The 20,008-nt window shown below is 43.0% G+C and overlaps 1 protein-coding gene across 5 annotated transcripts in view; it reads left to right on the top strand.

Moving 5' to 3' along the window:
- Positions 1-1,119: 1,119 nt before the first annotated feature.
- The window catches only part of SEMA3D (semaphorin 3D), a 216,974-nt gene continuing 198,085 nt past the window's right edge, over positions 1,120-20,008 (top strand). For 2 of the 5 annotated variants that reach the window (XM_035701533.2, XM_025449289.3), the window contains exon 1: positions 1,909-2,039. The gene's annotated coding sequence lies outside the window, so the exon portion shown is untranslated. Of the gene's footprint in view, positions 1,240-1,908; positions 2,040-20,008 lie in introns of those variants that run through there. The other 3 variants (XM_025449288.3, XM_025449285.3, XM_035701532.2) reach the window with 2 other exon arrangements.

The following is a 20,008-nucleotide window of genomic DNA, read 5'->3' as shown; positions in this document are numbered from 1 at the left end:
TTTTAGGGGCTTGGGAAAGGAAGACAACATGCAAGCCCAGATGAGGACCCACACATAACTAATTATGACATAACATGAAAAGGACTTACAATAGTAGTGAAATCAAAGTGCTTTGGGAAAACAGGAAGGAATGATGAGTTCTGTAGGGGCTTTGTGGAAAAGGTGGAAATAGTAGCAAAGGGAGATGCTGTTTGGCTTGAGTGTATTAAGACAGGATTTTGACAGGAGGAAAAAAGGGGAAATCCAGTTAACTGTAATTCTAGTTAAGTACAGTATTCTGGCCAATAAACTGACAAAATTATTAGACAATTAATAAGTAGAGAGTTTTTAAAAGTAAAAAACTACTTATCATGAGTCAACTATGTGCAAAGCCCTATAAGCTATGCTGTGGGAGACAAAAGAGGTATTTTGTCCTTACAATGAGGTTGCAATTTGGATCAAGGGGCAATGGCATAAACAAATAAAATGATATAAAACATACAAGAAAAGGCAATGAACACACCAAGGGCATGGTCAATTACAAAACGAGTGGTATAACATTAAATAGGAAGCTTTCAAAAAAACTTGCTATAGGTCAGAATAGTCTGTAGGGACTTAAATTCTCCTGTATCTAAAGAGGAAAATTACGGGGTTGGTTGGTGGAAAGTGAAAACTAAGGTTACAGAAATGGGGCAGCATGAGACACAGGAAAGAACCTTGGTCAGAGTTAGGAAACTTGAATCCCTCCTGAGCCTGTCTCTGCCACTAACCATCTGCAACTTGCAATGACTCATTTAGCTTCTGTGGCCCTCGGATCCCTGCTGCAGATGCTGAATGAAGAGTCTCCTCCCGCCTTCCAATTCTTCCATTGTCGTTACTGACTGCTCCTACCCTCAAACTAAAACACCACTTGTCATTTGCCAAAGGCGCTCTGGGACCTTCCAAGCTGTGCTCTTAAATCAAGCTGACAAATGCAGAATCCGGTGGTGGCTTTTTTTCCTATGGCTCTACCCCCAAGTCAGCTTTCTGTATGGGACTAATAAGTGCAAGGTGTGCAACTCCAAGCCTAGGCTTCCAATCGCAGGCGGCTCTACCAGGCAGCTAATGCGGCCCAAGCTTCAGGACTCATCACTTGCCCTTTCCATGACCCCGGGGGCAGCCTGACCCTAGATAAATTCGCACGGTTGTTTTCGTGGCATCTGTAGAAATTAAGCTATTTCTGCATTGTTTTCCTTAAAGAGGATCACACCTCCAATTTGTGTAAGTTCCAGGTTCCAGGAAGGTGGACTCGTCCCTGGTCCCCGTGCACTTGGGTTTCCTCCTGCACCCAGGTGTGCACGAGTCTGTGAGGGGAAGCGGGGAGAGATGGCCAATGTCAGGTAAAGCGGCAAGGAGACTTCCATCTGGGGGTGTTTTGTCGTTTTCCGTTTACCCCGTACCTCCCCCCGCGTCCGCCAGCCCCCGGGGAGGCCGGTCCCCCCGCTGCCCCCGACGCCTGCTCCAGCAAGGCCCGGGCCTGGGTCTCGAGGCCCGGCCTCCGCGCGGCGCTCGGCCGGCGGCTCCCGTGGGGCGTCCTCCCCGTGCTCGCGAAGGGCCCGAGCCCGAGCCCGAGCCCGGCGGCCGCACTCGGAGCGCGCGACGCCGCCGACGGACAACCTGCGCGGCCCGCGGCCCGAGCCCGCTGAGCGGCTGCGCGGGCGGGCCGGGGCCGGGGCCGGGGGCGGGGGCGGGGAGGAGGCGCGCGGCGGGGGCAGCCCCGGGTCCTGTGCGCCGGCGAGAGCGCCCGGCGCCCCAGCTGCTGCGGTCGCACCACGAACTTAAAAGCCGCCCTCCGGCCCGGAGCGTGCCTTTCCCCGCTGCGCTCGCCTCCGCGGAGCTCCGGCTGCCGCCTGGCTCCGCGCCCGGCCCGGCCCGCTCCGGGGCCGCAGCGCCCCCTGCCTCCCGCCCGGCCCGAGCGGCCGCAGCCCCGCGCCCCGCGCTCCGCGCCCGCAGCCCCGCGCCCCTGCCCGGCTTCGCGAGCGGACGGCCGGCCCCGGCGGGCGGAGAAGAGCCCGCGGCAGGTAAGGCTGCCTCTGGCCACCTGCCCCCGGAGGGCGGGCGCCGGGACCGCCGAGTCCAGCGGGGCGACTGGGGCTGGGGCGGCCGCGAGCCCCGCGGAGGAGGGCGGCCCGGGGCGGACGAGCCCAGCGCGCGGCGGGCAGGCAGGCTGGCGGGCGGGCGCCGACGCGGAGGGCGCGCCCCGGAGCACGGACGGCCTGGGCACCCCGCGCTGGGGCCGGCAGCCCACCTGCCCACGTGCCCCCATCCCCGCAGCCCGGCCCGCAGCCCACCTGCCCACCTGCTCCCCTCCCCATCTCCCCCCTCCCCATCTCCCCCCTCCCCCTCCCCTCCCCGCCGCCGCCGCCGCCGCCGCCGCCCGCGCCTCCTCCGCCGGAGCCTCCTGCGGCCACGACTCAGCAAAGTTTTCCTCCTGAGTCTCCCGGCAGCTTCCCCGGGCTCCTCGCTTCCCCACGGCGGCAGGTTCACGGCCGGCCCGGCGGCGGGGACCCTGGGCGAGGACCCGCGGACTGCGGCCGGGGGGGGGGGCTCCGCCCGCTGCGAGCGCGTCCTGCGGGCCCGGGGGTCGCGGGGGGGGGGGGGCGTCCGCGGGCCCCGACGGCCGCTCGTCCTGCGCGGGAGAGGCCGGGACTTGCCCCGCCGGGCACCACCCCCCGCCCCCGGGCGGCCGGCGGCTCCCCGCCGGGCTGCCCTTGCCCGGGGACTCGGCTTCCGCCGCTCCCTGCCGGCGCGCAGGGCCCTGAGCGGAGGACACGCGCGCTGCGGCCCCGAGCTGGAAGCCGGGGGTTCGGAGCGGCCCGGCCCGGTGACCGGCGTCCGACCCCGGCCGGCCACCCTTTCGCCCTCTACCCCCGAGCGAGGCGCCCCCCACCGCGGTCGGAGGCCCGGGCCCCTGCAGCCCCGAGTGTCGCCGCGGCTCCCCGGGGGGCGGGGACGGGGGCGGGGGCGAGACCCCCTCCGGGGCCCGGGCGGCTGCCGCGTGGCCCAGGCGCGCGCTCAGGGCCGGGATCCGCGCGTGGAGGGGGGCGGGGCCGGAGCCGGTCCCCAACGCCCGACGCCCCGGCTCGCCCTGCCCCAGGCCGCACGTCGGGGCTGCGCGGGGCTGAGCCGGGGCTGCGCGGGGCGCAAGGGTGGTGGGCTGCGCGGGGCTGCAGGGGGCTGCGCGGGGATGCGGCCGGGGGGCTGCGCGGGGCGCGGGGGTGGGGGGGCTGTGCAGGGCTGCAGGAGGCTGCGCGGGGCCTGCGCGGGGCGCGGGGGGGGGCTGCGCGGGGCTGCGCGGGGGCTTTGGGGTGCGCCATGCCGGGCGGCGGGGGAACTAGAGAGGGCCGCGGCCGGGGGAAGAGAAGGTCCGGGAAACGCGGGCAGGGGGTGGGGGAGAGAACAGGGCCCCGGGTAGCGGCGACAGCGACTGGGCACCAAGGCACTGCCGGCGTCTAACCTGCGGGCGGCCCATTTGCGAGATGGAAGATCGGTGGCAGGGAAGGGGCGTGTGTGCAACGCTGTACCGCGTCCTAGGTGCTTTATGCATGGTCACCGTTAGTACTCCAAGGAGTACTCCACAACATGTCATTATTCTCCTTATTGTTTTAGATGAATAACTCAGAGACGCAGAGAGTTAGGAGTGGGTGGTGTCCCACTTTCTTTGGCTTTTGCAGTCCTGACAAATCATCATGCTGAAAAATGGAACGGCCGGTGGGGCACCTGGGTGGCAAAGAGGTTGAGCATCTGCCTTTGGCTCAGGTTATGATTCCAGCGTTCTCCAATCGAGTCCCGCATGGGGTCCTCTGCCTGTGTCTCTGCCTCTCTGTGTCTCTCATGAATAAATAAATAAATAAATAAAATCTTTAATAAATTGAATTGATGGTTAGGAGAGTAGGTAAAGCAGTTATTCTCATTGTAGAAATAATAATGAGGGACGCCTGGGAGGCTCAGCAGTTGACCATCTGCCTTCGGCTCAGGGTGTGACCCCCGGGGTCAAGGGATCGAGTCCCACATCGGGTTCCCTGCGAGGAGCCTGCTTCTCCCTCTGCCTGTGTCTCTGCCTATCTGTCTCTTGTGAATAAATAAAATCTTAAAAAAAAGAAGAATAGTGAGATATAAAGGTGTTAATTGATATGCCCAAATATAAACTGGTAAGGGGCAGAGCAGAGGCTGGAACTGTCTTACCTCACTGTGGTTCCCTCTTCAGGGACTTCAGGAGGATTTTTGTGAGCCCACTTACAGGGAGGACCTTTCTGAGATCACTTTGATATTGCATCTGTACATTATAATTTACCAGAGAAGAGCATCCAAGACTTTAAAATGGAATCCATGATTGAAGATTGGTACAGGCCACATCAAGTCTCTAGGCCCAGAATCATATACATGGGATATTAATAGTCTATATTTACACAGGTCATACTGTACTTTATAGGGATTTTTACTGGCTTTAATAATGTCTGTTAAGGAAAATTTTTTAAAAAATATTTTGTCAAATAGTAACCCAATGGCTGTATTGAAAAAATTTCCTGAGGTTGGTGGAATTCTCCTTAGCCTATCTATTGCCTTCGTGACCTGAAAACTTCATGTTTTGACACCACTGGTTCACATTTGTCAAAGTCTATTGCCCATCCATTTAGAAGAAGTAATGATGTGATTCCTTTTACCTTCCCACTGACTCTCTGAGAGGAGGAGATCGAGGAAAAGTATATGGCAGTACAAGATGTTTTGGAATTATCAGGAAACCGTAATCAATGCCAGCAGAAACTAAGGGTAAAAGGTAGAGAAATAATTATGTGGATTTTATTTTGCCTTCTTGCAGAATTGCCTTTAGAGGTAAATCTTAATGAGTTTGCTTTATATTTTTGCATGGAAAAATGCACAACGATAAATTGAATTTTTAATCTCTGCATCTGTGTAGGGCTGGTAAGGGTGGGAGTGAGAATTATTTTCTGTGGGTAGGAAAGTCAGAGGAAGCACATGTACCGTTTCCAATGACAGGCTAATAGATCAACCATAGGTTTGAACTTGAGTCATGGAGCTAAATTACTCTCATATCATTTATTTTCTAAAAGTAGGAAATACACTGTTTGGGGTTGGGGTTAAACTAAGGCAGGAAGTTTCAGGGTACCTCATTTTTATTCTTCACACTGTGTTCTCGTTCCATTACCTGGGCATTTGTTAACCATAAAGAGGTTTATCACAGACCCTGAAGATGTCTTCTGGAATTGGCAAGGATCTCTGTGGACCAGTGGTGTTTGTATACTGTTTGTACAGAGTTACTGGATTAAGTCATCCCCATTTTTATTAAGTATTTCAGTTTCAAGAGAAAAACATTTCAGTTGGTGCTGGTTTAATAAATATTTATTTGTCTTCAGATTGCTCGTTACAGCTTTGTTATTTTGAGAAAAACAAATGTGAACTTTACTGTTCTGTCTGGGAAGTATAATGGTGTATTGACATGTTCTTTGGGAAGCATTCTTGCCCATTAACAAATGATTTATTTAATGAATAAGAGTAACCATGGCTCTATTTTGAAAGTTTACTCTTTCCATAAATACCTGGAGCTATACAGATTACTCCAGTAAAATAGTATTTCAACACTCAGTAACATCTTCCTTGAAAGAAAAAAGAAATATCCACATTTGTGAAATAAATAGTAATAGCAATAATAATGATTGACCATGGGCAAAGCTTGTTAATCACATTTCTTCCTCCCACAAAATGGGCTAAAAAATACTCCACTAATCCAGGAAACCTTGGCCAAGATCCTTTTATTTTTATATCATTTTTATAATGGTTTCTATTTACATAGGTCATACTGTACCTTATAGGAATTATTGGTGGCTTTAATAATATCTGTAAAGGAAAAATTAAAAAAAAAGATTTGTATTTTGTCAAATAGTAACCCCATGACTGTATTGAGAAACTTTCCTGAGGTTGGTGGAGTTCTCCTTAGGCTATCTCTTGCCTTCGTGACCTGAACACTTACTTCATGTTTTGACATCATGCCTTTCAAGCTAATTCTTTGAGTTTCCAATAATTTGTTTTCTTCTTTACTTTTGTTGTTTATGATTCTTGACTAGATCATAAGAACCTTGAAGGAAGGAATTGGTCTTTAACTTTTTATACCTTTAGGTTAGTACCATGCTAAACATATTCTAGATGCTTAACATATACCAAAGTCTAATTCATTAACTAAACAATACAGTGAATATGAGTCACCTTATTGCCTATAAAAGGTCAGATTGAAGATCATTGGTATTATTCCTTACTTTTTCTGAGATTTTTAGAAAGGACAGTTTTCTCTTATAGTTGAGTTTTACCCTTTCATAGAAAAAGTGGTGAGATGTTGAGTGTTTTGTAATGCATAACATCCAGCACTGCTGTAATGATCATATGGAATAGCTACTTAAGAATATTTAGTAAAGTGTTGAATGCTACAAAAAGTTAGTTTCATTTTCAAATTTCTTGTGTTTTTTAGAAGGATCCAGTTAACGCATGAGAATCTCCATTCTCCTTAACTTTAAGTATCTAAATAATAATAAGAAAGGAGGATATAGCTAAGGTAAAATTCACTACAAACAGGAACTGCACTGATAAACAGCTGCAATGCCTTTGAAATGATTTTGAAATTTAATAATAATGAGATATACCTAAATGATTAGACTATTTTAAATTATTAAAAACAGAATAATAGGTACTTGAAGCTGGAATATGTAATGAAGTATACAATTCATATAAGTATGAATATAAGTATACTATTCATATAAGAATTTTAATTACCTTTAACCTATCTTCATTAGTATTTTTATTTCCATGTTAATAATATTTAAATGATTTCTAATAGTTGTAGACCAGGGCATCTTTAACAAATTGATTAATCTGGTGAATTTAGACACTTTGTTCATTTTTTTTTTTTAAAGATTTTATTTATTTATTCATGATAGACACACAGAGAGAAAGAGAGAGGCAGAGACACAGGCAGAAGGAGAAGCAGGCTCCATGCAGGGAGCCAGACGTGGGGCTCGATCCCAGGTCTCCAGGATCAGGCCCTGGGCTGAAGGTGGCGCTAAACCGCTGAGCCACCCAGGAATCCCCACTTTGCTCATTCTTTTGCAAAGTTCAAAAAGCTACAAGTATTACCCTTCTATAGAAATGTATAAAATAAACCGAGACTTAAGTGACCAAGTGTTCCTAGAAGAGTCCGCATCTATCTGAATTTATCATATTTTTAGAGATGTGGTGTCTTTCTCAGAAATTAGGAATAATTTACCTTATGTTCCGTTTTTCTTCTGTGAGTCACTTAACATTATAACTTCAACATTTTATATTTTTAAAACTGATGGTTAATAGTGTTTTCTATTAGTGGGTTTTACTAGCAAGTCACAGGGAAAAAATGGAAACATTTGCTATATTTTTCTAATTAAATAGAATTAAGCATTATTAAATGGTACTATTACTACTAAGAACACAGTCAATAAAATAAACAAAAATGTCTACATTACTGAGAGTCCTAAAAAGAAATACAGTATTCTTGCTTTCATGGAAAATAAGTTAAATGATGTAGGAATATGAAGGTGACAGTGTTAATCTACCATCTGTTAGATATCTGATTTATTTTTCCTATATATATTATGCATTTTACTAGGTCTCCTTTTCAGTTATCCTTTGTTTATCTTAGACAGCTTTTAAAAGATTTTGGTGTCATATTTGGTTCAGTAATGAGCCTGCATAACCTAATTACTGAGTTTTAAATATCAGTAGTTGCAAACATACTACATTAGTGAAGTTAGACTAATAAAATTGCTCAGTAGAGATCTTGTCTACAGTTGCCTTAGTGAAGAAGTAGTATAATCCATACATTTACTTTTTTTTTAAAGGATTTTATTTATTTATTTATTCATGAGAGACCTAGAGAGAGAGGCAGAGACACAGGCAGAGGGAGAAGCAGGCTCCCTTCAGGGAGCCCAATGTGGGATTCGATCCCAGGACCTGGGATCATGCATGACCCACGCCAAAGGCAGATGCTCAACCACTGAGCCACCCAGGCATCCTACTCCATATATTTATTATCAGCATGTATGACCCACTTAAAAATAAAGTCCAAAGTGCCCTCTTGAGTTGCTTAGTTTCAGGGAGCCTTTTTTCACATACTGTGTTGATAGTTGAACCCATGCCTGATGATATCATAATCTTGAATTGTATTTAAATAGTCTGATTTTCTTTGATAGAATGTATGAAATCAGTGAAATTCATACTCCCACTTTTTTGTTTTTTTTTTTATCCTTATCGTAAAGACCAGTCTGTGCCACATGAAATTCAGGTGTTCTTGGGTTTCGGTATTTATTATCATTGCTTTTGGACAAATGTTTGCACCTAATATCTGAATTTATTGTTCTCTGAAAGAGAGAAGTGTTTTCTAAAATGAATACCAGGGGATCCCTGGATGGCTCAGTGGTTTAGTGCCTGCCTTCGGCCCAGGGCGTGATCCTGGAGGCCCAGGATCGAGTCCCTCATCGGGCTCCCTGCATGGAGCCCGCTTCTCTCTCTGCCTCTCTCTCTCTCTGCCTCTCATGAATAAATAAATAAAATCTTTAAAGAAAAATAAAATGAATACCATTCTTCTTTGGAGACACTTGGAATTTTGAAATATAATACTTCATCTCAAAGATGGATATTTGGAGCTCTTAGAATTCTCAGTTTACTTGTAATGCTAAATATTGGGTCAGGAGAAATTAATACTAATTTGAGTTTTCTTGTTGAAATTGGACACATGGTTTTTTGGAGATCATTTATTTTTATAGTAATTATTTGCATCACAGTTATAGCTCCTGATCATTACTGAAAAACTAGAAAATATAGATAAGCATAGAGAAGTTTTAGTGAAACTTTTTTCATAAACCTACAAATGTTAATTCTTAGCTTAAATATGAAATTTATTGATTTATTTATTGAACATGAAATTTATTTGAAAAATAAATGCTATATGTGACACTTAGTGCCTAGGTCTTGTTTTCCATTCTCTAATAAAAGGAATTCTTGGGGGAAATGACTGATTCAAGAACTGGGGTAGGAAATCTATATCCTAAGCCTAGAGCTTCTTGTAGTGCCAAAAAATAGAGAAGTGCTTAACACACACATACACACACCACCACCATCACCACCACCACCACCACCACCACATGCATGCAATCATAGGATATGTCAGAGAGACAGAGGAGACAACTGAAAGAGCTCCCAGTGGCCAAAGCTGAAGTAGTTTGAGCAAAAAATAAAAAAAAGAATAAAGAAGGAAGGAAGGAAGGAAGGAAGGAAGGAAGGAAGGAAGGAAGGAAGGAAGGAAAAAGAAAGAAAGAAAGAAAGAAAGAAAGAGAAAGAAAGAAAGAAAGAAGAGAAAGAAGAGAAAGAAAAAGAAAGAAAGAAAAAGAAAGTTGTGTGAAGTATAACTCGAAATAGAAAATAAATATCCATGTTAATATAAATAAATGATTGAATACATTATAAATGGAGAAGAGACAAATCTTTCATGCAGAATTTTGAATGATTAATGTAAATACTCTGTTCTCAAAGAAGGGGAGCATAACTCCCTACTTCTGAAATGTATGCAGAGAATGGTCTCTTCCTCCAAACAGTACAGTATGGAAAGGAGGGAATTTTTTTTTTTTTAGGGGGTAAGCAAGCCTGACAAACGCTCTCTTAGCCAGGTGATCAAGGTCAGCCTCAGTCATAAAGCATGTTGATGGTGCGTACTCTTGATATGGCGGGATAAAAGGGAAACTTGTAATCTCTGTCCTGAAAACCCATAACCCCAACACAACCATGAGAAAAGCACCAGACAACTCCAACAGGGGGCCAGTCTACAATATAACTGATTGGTGCTCCTCAAAGCAGTGAAGATCATCGAAACCAAAGAAATTATGAGAAGCTGTCACAGGCAGGAGGAAGAAAGCCAAAGGGACAGGGACTAAATGTAATATGGTATCCTGGATGGGATCCATGAAAAGAAAAAGAACACTACGTAAACATTAAGGAAGTCAGAATGAACTACGGACTTTAGTCATGTAATATATCAGTATTGCTTCATTAATTATAACAAATGTCCATAAGATGTAAAAATAATAGGGGAAACCATTATAGGATGTGGGTTTAGGGAGACTCTGTGCTGTCTTCTCAATGTTTTTGTAAGTGTAAACTGTTTTAAAAATTATATTGGAAAAAAATTATGTTTGAAAGCATATAGAGTAAGCATGGTGAGAAACAGTTGAAGACGGGAACCATTCTCTGCCAGCTAGGCTGATGTCATTCCGTTAAATGCTTAGTGTCGTTGCCCAGGTCAGGATAGGACTGTTCTGACATATTTTTGATGCTAAATATTATAGATCTTTAGAAGTAAACACATAATTGGAATTAGTTGTTCTTCTCATACTTACTTTTTTGAAAGAAAATGTGGTTTTTGGATTACTAAACAACATCCAGATTACCGTTATTATAGGTTTCCATGCAAAGAAAGCTGTGTATTTGTCATGTCCTATGAATCAATCTTAAATATTAAAAGAGAGGGCAAATTTTTTTCTACTTCTGTCCTTACTGTTTTATTGATATTGACAAGATCCATCACCCGTGCCGGATGTCTTCAGTTCTAGATGATGCTTATGCTTCCAAAATTCTTGCCAGAATCATGCAAAGACTATTCTTTTTATCCCTCGTTGAATCTCAAGGATCTCTGCTGCAAAAAAAAAAAAAAAAGGATCTCTGCTGCATTAAGTATGTTAAATATTAGTCCCTATCAATCCTATATATGTAATACACGTATCATTACTACTTTGAAAATTCTAAATATACTTAGGAGGCCTCTTTGTTCCAAGAAAGCTCCCAGAGGCTGAGACTCCCCTGCATCCGAGCCAGTGTAGAGTACGGAGGATGCACAAGCTACTGTTTCCCTTTACGAGTCTGTGGGTTTTCACCGTGTGTGTTTCTCATGTTTCCCTCTCTATAAATCACATGTTATTCCTTCTCTTCCCTGTGTTCCAGATTGTTTCATATTTTTTAAAAATCCGAGTTTTACTCTCTTGGAGTAAGCTCTTCTTACAGTTGGACATGCCATACTACCTTTCTCATCTAAGCTTTTATACTGGCATCTAATTTTTTTTTAAGATTTTATTTATTTATTCATGAGACACACACACACACAGAGGGGGAGGGCAGAGACACAGGCCGAGGGAGAAGCAGGCCCCATGCAGAGAGCCCGATGTAGGACTCGATCCCGGGTCTCCAGGATCAGGCCCTGGGCCGAAGGTGGTGCTAAACCGCTGAGCCACCCGGGCTGCCCTGGTATCTAATTTTTGAGTGTTAACCTCGTATTTATAATTATCTAACAATTACCTGGCTCTGTGCTTCATAGTTAACTATAGTTCCTGCTGAATTTGTGTTCTACTGTGGCAATTGTTGAAAAGTTTAGCTATGCTTTTTTTTTTTTTTTTCTGTTTTTAGTTTGTATGAGTCATAGCATAAAAAATACATTTGAAGAACTTGTTCAGGAAAAGTCATGGAAACCAATCCCAGAATATGTGACCAAAGGCCCTCTTTTTTGGGTATGACCCCGCTGAATTTCCTGAAGTAAAGAAAGTATCTGAGAAAGACCCAGATCAATATGACTAATAGGTTCCGGGTTCTCACTAGAATCTTAGATTCAGGGTGTTCATTTTTGTTACACAAAAGAATACATCTTTTAAAAAAGAGAGATCCTGCTGATGGTAATTTAACCCAGTCAGAAAGAGGAATAGAGAAATCTAATACTCTGACCCAAATCTCAAAATGCGTGCCAGAGACTATCCTGTCACCTCCTTTTTTACTTCGGATCCATGTCATTGATGGCTTTTCAAGTCATTGATGGCTTGTGAATTATCAGTAGAGTACATTTTTAAAAGTCTTTGTAAATGAAAATAATCACCTAAAATCTTACCAATTTTGAAATTTGACTCTGTCAGATGACAAAATCCATACGTGGTGCAATTGTATACTTACTAGTTCAATCATTGACGTGCATACGGATTCAGAATCCACTCTGTTGGCCCCACTTGCGTCGGTCTCGTAGTTTCATGTATTTCCCTTATTGTAATTGAATTAGTGTGTCACAGGTTGCTCTCCTGGCTGGACGGTAGGCAGTTAAAGCCAGACAATTCTGTCTGCAGAGGTATCTGTGTGATGAAATCACGTAAGATGTTATTTATAATATTAAAATGGGAAGTTAATACAAATCAACTTTTGAAGTTAAGACTTTTATCACCTGTAAAGTAGCTGTTCAAAAGCATTTGTGCTGGATACACAGATGAGAGAATAACATTTCACTTCACAGAGCCGTGGGGATTGTTGTCTTAAACTGCACTGTGATGAGGTTTGGCAGAGAATGTTCATTGTTCAGGTTTTAAAAAGGGCAAGTTTTTGGCAGGAGTAGCTTGCATAGAAAAGAAATGCTCTGCGTACACATGTGCACTTAATAAACCCTTCAGAGAGCTTGGGCTGAGATGTTATGGATTCCTCACTCCACCCTACCCCCCGTCTCTGGATGTTGACTGTTTAGGAACCTTGTGCTGTGTTACTATCATATAGGCCTTTTCAGATTCCAAGAAACGGTACTTTGGGCTCACATTTCAAAAATTTTTAGAATATAGTGAGTAGTCATTTCATATCCTGTGCACTTTCACTTGAAATTTATTAAAAATAACAATTGCATTCAGATCTACTTTTCCCTAATATTTATCAGTCACACAACCATCATCTCTGTGATAGCCAGCGATCATCCTTTCTATATATTTGTGACCTTTGGTTATTTCTGATAATCAGAAATGATGGTGTAGAATTTCCTTTTCTTCCTTTAATTTATTGCTTACAAGCCATGTTGAAAATGTTGTGCTTTAAGTAGATAATGTATCAGGACAAGCAAAACTGAAAAGTCTTGTAAATTCCCCAAATCAATAAGCAGGCCAAGCCAGCATCAACCTCATGGGCCTGTGTTCTCTGTACTCCTTCCTCATGGGGCTTTGCACTGATTTCTCCTTCCACTTGAAACGATTTTGCCTTTTACTGCCACCACTTCTCCGGGCCCCTTGCTGTTGCCCATTCTCCCTGCACCTTCACATGTGTCCCCTAAATCTTGCCTGAAAAAGTGCTTTACGCTCAAATTCCACCTTATTCCATCCTTAAGATCTTTTCCAGTTCCCAGTAACTATCACCCTCTCTCTTACTTCTAGGATCACAAGACTAAGTTTCTCAAGGATAAGGATCGAATGGTTGTTTCTGAGACATCATATGTTTCAGGTTCCCACGGCATATCACCAAGTCTTGTGTATGACAAGTGTACCATCTCTAATACTTGAATTGAAATTATTCCATTCAGAGGGCGCCTGGGTGGCTCAGCGGTTGAGCACCTGCCCTGGGCCCAGGGTGTGATCCTGGGGTCCCCGGATCTAGTCCCATGTTGGGCTCCCTGCGTGGAGCCTGCTTCTCCCTCTGCCTGTGTCCCTGCCTCTCTCTCTGCCTCTCATGAATAAATAAATTTAAGAAAAAAAGAAAGAAGTTATTCCATTTGGAATCTTTTGCCTCTGTTTTTTCCTGCTCACTGCTCTAGATATGTAATTCATCATAAAATTCCTTTCACGTGTACATTCTTTCATCACAAAGGTTATTTCACATGTATCCATGTTACTTTTGAGTCTTCCTACGTCTCCATCCCATTCCATCTTCTGCAAAGTATTTGTCCAGCGCTTGTACTGGGCACTGTGAGAGTCGCTGATGAAAGACAGATGGAAACCATGGCTCCCCTGGAGTGGACAGTTATAAAAGAATTCATTATCATTATGGGTCAAATCAAATCTCTTTAGGATCTTAAATACAATAAACAAAAGGGTCCTATTCATACTGTTGGTCTAGAGCCTTTTGAAAAATTATGTCCTCTTCTTCCTTAACTTCTGCTGTTCTCTCTGTGGCGCTTACGCCCCAAGTGTCATCTCCAGCCCCAGGTTCTCTCTTGGGTCCCAGTTATTGCACCACACCGCTTCAGCGCCTGTGGGTTGGCCTTCATTGCTCAATATTCCACTTGTAAAGGAGGTTTCTCTGGTAGCTGAAAGTTTCAGAGCCTTTGATCAGTGTAACTTTAAACTGAGGCTTTAGAGTGTGGGAGCGAATGTGGTGCAATAGTGGCGACTGTGCCCCGTGAGAGAGACGGGTGGGCTCGGGCCTCGGTACTGCACCTCCTGCACCTGTTGCCCGGCTTTCATCTGGGGGGTGATGGAAGGGCTGGCCTCGTAGGGGCATTGCGAGGATTAAATGAGTTAATCTAGGAACATCAAATGCTGCATGGCACATTTATCTGCGAGCATTCCCTCTCCTTTACCCTTGTTCTGATTCTGCGAATTGCACATCAGGGCAGATTCTCACGCTATCTACAAACTCTTCCTAGTTCCTTCTTGTTTTTTATCTGCTGAATTCTATTCATTTCATTTAAAAACCCACCCTTTGGTGACCTCACTGTTTTGTTCCTGGATAGTAGAGTGACCTTTTAGGACTGAACTGCTGCCACTTCCTTATTTTGCACAGAGGTGCATCTAAAGAGACATACAGTTGGCCCTTGAACACCATGGGTTTGAACTAAACAGGTCCGCTTAGATGCACATATCTTTTCGATAAGTTTATCAGAACATTTTTCAGAAATTTACAATTTGAGAAAGTTCACATAGCATAGAATAATTGAAAAATTAAGAAGTGATGTCGTGAATGCATAAAATATATGGGGATGCTAGTTTACCATTTACCACAAAATATACACAGATCTATTATAAAAAGTTAAAATTTATCAATTTATCATGGTGCCATTCACACTCGAGAGAAATGTAAACAAACTTGAAGATGCAGTATTAAATCATAACTGCATAAAATTAACTGTAATATGTGCTGTACTACTGAAAGAATTTTGTAGCCACATCCTGTTGCTGTTGCAGTGATCTCAAGTGTTGGGAGTATCCACTAAAAACTTGATGTGACACTAACCATCTCCATGTGAACAGTTGGTCTCTTCAGTAAATTTCATATCATAGCAAAAAGTGACCTTTTGTGGTTCTCGCATACTTTTCATGGTGTTTAGTCTGATACCGTAAACCTACAATAAAACCATGGAAACCATATGAAATTTAGTGATGCTGGAAGTACCCTCAGGAAGCAAAGAAAAGTCATGATGTTACAAGACAAAGTTGAAATGCTTGATATGTACCATAAATTGAGGTCTGCAGCTGCAGTTGCCCGCCATTTCAAGATAAATGAATCCCGTGTAAGGACTACTGTAGAAAAAAAGAAAAGGAAGTTAATGAATCCATCATTGCAGCTATATCAGCAGGTTCAAAAAAACCTTCCACTTTTTGAAGAACAGCTTTTTAAACTATTACTGAAAATGTAACCCTCCCTCAAAAAAAAGAAAAGAAAATACAGCTTTTTGTGGGTGAAGTGTTGCTATAAGAAAGGCATACCTGGGATCCCTGGGTGGCGCAGCGGTTTAGCGCCTGCCTTTGGCCCAGGGCGCGATCCTGGAGACCCCGGATCGATTCCCACGTCGGGCTCCCGGTGCATGGAGCCTGCTTCTCCCTCTGCCTGTGTCTCTGCCCCTCTCTCTCTCTCTCTCTCTGTGTGACTATCATAAATAAATAAAAATTTAAAAAAAAAAAAAAAAAAAAAAAAAAAAAAAAGAAAGGCATACCTATAGACTCGAATATGATTTGAGAAAAAGTGAAGTCATTATACGACAACTTAAAGCAAAAAGAAGGTGAAGGATCTAAAGCTGGAAAATGTAATGCCACAGAGGATTTCATAATTTTAGAAAGAGGTTGGGCTTAAAAAATGTCGAGGCAAGAGGAGAAGCAGCTTCTGCTGACCAAGAGGAGGCAGATGAGTTCCCAGACACCACTACAAAAATTGAGAACAGATATCCACCTGAACAGGTTTTTAATGGAGATGAAAGAGTTTATTCCAGGAAAAAGTGCCACAAAGGACATTTGTTAGTAGGGAAAAGAAGTGAGCACCAGGATTTAAGGCAAGAAAAGATAAACTAACTCTACTGTTTTGTGCAAATGCAGTTGGAATTATGATCAAGACTGTCCTTTTCTGTAAAGTTGCTCACCCCTGAGCCTTCAAGGGGAAAAGATAAACATCAGGTGCCAGGCTTTGTTTGTATAACAACAAGTCCTGGACAACTGAGAACCTTTCTCTGGATTAGTTCTATCCATGCTTTGCCCCTGAAATCAGGAAGGACCTTGTCAGTAAGGGACTGCTTTTGAAAGTTCTTTTGATAGCCACCCAGCACCCCATGAACTTAACACCAAAGGCATCAAAGTGACCTCCTTGCCCCCAACCAAATGTCCCTAATTCAGCCTCTAGATCAGAGGATCTTTAGAACTTTAAGGCTCATTACACATGGTACTCTAATGAAAAGATTGTCTACATTATGGAAGGAAACCCTTGATAGAGAACATCACGAAAGTCTGGAAGGATTATACCATTGAAGATGTCATCCTTATAGAAAAAAAAAGCTGTGAGAGGCATTAAGCCTGAAACAATAAATCCCTGCTGGAGAAAACTGTCCAGATGTTGTGCATGACTTCAGAGGATTTATGACCAAGTCAATCAAGGAAATCATGAGAGAGATTGTGGATATGGGAAAAAAAAAGTGGGAGGTGAAGGGCTTTGAGATATGTATGGATCTTGGAGAAACTAAAGATCTAATAGACACCATACCAGAGGAATTAACAGAAGACAACTTGATGAAGATGAGTACCTTTGTAGCAGTGCCGGACAGATGAGGACAAAGACGTAGAAGAAGCAATGCAGAGAGCAAGTTGACATTACACAATCCGGCAGAAGAGGTCCAGTCATCCAAAACTGCTTTGGACTTCTGTTACAGCATGGACTCTTCTACGATAGGGGCGCTGAAATTAAAGCAAATAGCAGAAGAAAGGTTGATGTTGTGTAGAAATTTTTTTTTTACAGAAATGAAAAAGCAAAAAAAAAAAAAAAAATCAGACATTACAGTGTATTTCCATGGCATCACACCAGGTCAGCCGGCCTTTCTTGCCTCCCCTTCCACCTCCTCTATCTCTTCCACATCTGCCAGCCCTAGGACAGCAAGACCAACCGTCCCTCTTCGTCCTCCTTTTCAGCCTACACAGAATAAGGATCATAAGAATGAAAATGTTTTGATGATCCACTTCCACTTAATGAACAGCAAGTAATCATCATGCCACATGGTTAATAAGCCTGTTGTGTATGTGTGTGACTCTATTTGTTGAAAATCTAGTAACTATATGACAAGAATCGTATGAGACATTTCTATGTAACCATCATCATCATAGTCATCCTGTAGATCATTGTGTATGTAAGGTGAGTGATATTTAATATAAAATTAATAATGTGTTGTCTTACTGTCCTATAACATTGCTTTCAAAGAGTTCTATTACCAGACAGTATGCCTCTCTCTCTGGTAAATGGAGTAACTGTGTGTTCACCAGTCATCACAGGAAAGTGGTTTAAAAAATATAACAATGTTTCCAATACTGTATTATGAATGTATACTGGATGCCATAAAAATTTATGACCACTCATTCGTGTATAGGCTAGGCTACCATGAAACAATTATATTGATTACACTAGGCTACCATAAAGCAATCATATACCTGCTTCTTCATTATCAGCACATGACCTGTTATACCGGTAAATAAATATGAATTTCTTTTTCACGTTACCTTTTCGTTTTTGATATCTGATGTTAGTAATACTATAACATCTACAGTGTTTTGTACCATATAAGACAATATTGATGTAGGCACTGATGGTTCATCTTATAAAGAGAGGATATAACTTATAGTAAGTATAGTATAAGTACAGTATAGGTAAGTATAGTATAGAACTGTCTTAAGTGTATTCTCTCTTCTGATTTTCCTGACCGTATTTCCTGTCCTCTAGCTTACTTATTGTAAGAATACAGTATATAATACATATGTATGCTATTAGCAGGTAAGTTTTTGAACAGTCAAAAGTTACACAAGGGTTTTCAACTGTGTGGAAATCAGCATCCCAGTGCCTGCATTGTTCAAGGGTCGCCTGTAGTTGGGTAGAACATTGCAACAGGCCGTGATACAAGGATTGGAAGAATCCAGGGCAAAGGGACCCATCAATACGAGTTTTGTCACAGAAGACAGCCTCTAGTTATAGAGGCTAAATAGCAAGTAATAAAATCCTTATGCACCCCATCTAAATTTCCAGACTTATTTCTTAGCATCCCACCTTTCTTATGCAGCTGTCTACTGCTGATTTGTAATATTTCATATATCCTTGCTGTGCTCCATCACCAAGTAAGCAATATGGATTTGTTCAACAGCTTTTCTTCCCCTCCTTCCTTTCTCTTACCCAATGCATAGGTATTTCTTTAGCACCACCCCCCCATATGGGCCTGCTGCCAACTTCATCCCTTTGCTTGCTTCCACTACTTTATCACTGTATATCTCCTAATGAAGTATTATTGCTCTTGAAACTTTTCATCGAATGCTCTTACTATGCCACAGTTTCAGAATATTCTATTTTAGTCCCCTTTGTAGAGAGTGAAGGGAAACAAAGTGACCAAATTCACTGTCCGCCACTAGAGGGGCTGGGAATTGGCCCACCACGTTCTCCTTAATTTCAGTCTGATGCCCAGGGACTAGACCTTTTCCAGACCACACATACCAGTGTTGAACTTGCCCTACTTGAGCTATCTAACTACTAAGAGAGCCCTGGATCTCTACTCCCTAAATTTTGGGCTTGAGGGGTCTTGCAGAAATCTGCAGTACAGCACTTAGGGATGAAGCTCACTAAGAGAAGCTAAACCTTATCTCTCAAGGAGGAAGTTTAGGAAGAGCTGGGAGATAAATAAGTAACTCCCGCATCTCAGGGATGTAAGCAATCTAACATGCAAAGAACATCTTTGTTTCATGTTGCTTCATCTCCTTGGCAGTTCACTGGAATATAACTAAGAGAAGCAGCAAGTATGTTAATCAATGATAGTTTCCAGAAATTGAACTTAGAGGTCACTTGAGCTTCTGCACAAGTGGAAGTGAAACTGAATAATGTTTTATGGGAAAATACTTTTCTAATGCCTGTCTTGGTACTGTTTCAGATTAGTCTGTTCATTGAATTGCCACTTTGCATAGGAATCTTCATTGATATGTAATAATAATTTATAAATTGTGTATCATATTAATTATATATCTTGTTATCAATAGTGATTTATAAAACCAGATTCTATTTTATAGGAAATAAAATGTTTTAGAGATGGGATAAATAGGATTTATTTGAAATAATTTCTAAATATTTTCTAAATAATCATAAAGCCGATCACTTTCTCTCAATATATCACTCTTTCTGTATATATACCTTTAGAATGTGGCATTTTCTATTCTGACTTAAGGGTAATTTTGTTAGAGCAAATCAAGAGAAGGAACAATTTTAAAGATAGAATCAAGAGTCAGTTTAGCTGTTTTATTTTTATGACTTTACTCTTATTCCTATTGTTTTTTAATTATTTTAGTGAATGAATATTTACAAATATGGTTTCTGTCTTGATGAAATTTTAAGTAAAGGTGATAATTTATATTACTTTTCCATGTATTTTTCTGGGGCAAGAAGGGTTTGTTTTTCAGATGATTACTTTTAGGGGCTATTTGTAGAGACCAGCCAGGCTAGTAGTGGGTTTTTCAGGGAGTTCCAGGATAACTAGAAAGAGAGGGATCTGGGTCAAGATCATGATTCTTTTTCCAGATCTGTAGCCCAGGTCTGGAGACAGGTAGGGAAGATGGAATACCCTTGGGCTACTGTGAGGGTCGTTAGTTTGGGGCCCCTATGATTCCTGGACGGTATCTGCTCCTTCTTCAGCTTGATCATTTCCCCTGTCTCTTCCTCCCACTAATTGCACTTT

Source organism: Canis lupus, chromosome 18 (assembly GCF_003254725.2).
Source record: "Canis lupus dingo isolate Sandy chromosome 18, ASM325472v2, whole genome shotgun sequence".
NCBI classification, from domain to species: domain Eukaryota; kingdom Metazoa; phylum Chordata; class Mammalia; order Carnivora; family Canidae; genus Canis; species Canis lupus.
This window is presented reverse-complemented; position numbering and strand designations above follow the sequence as displayed.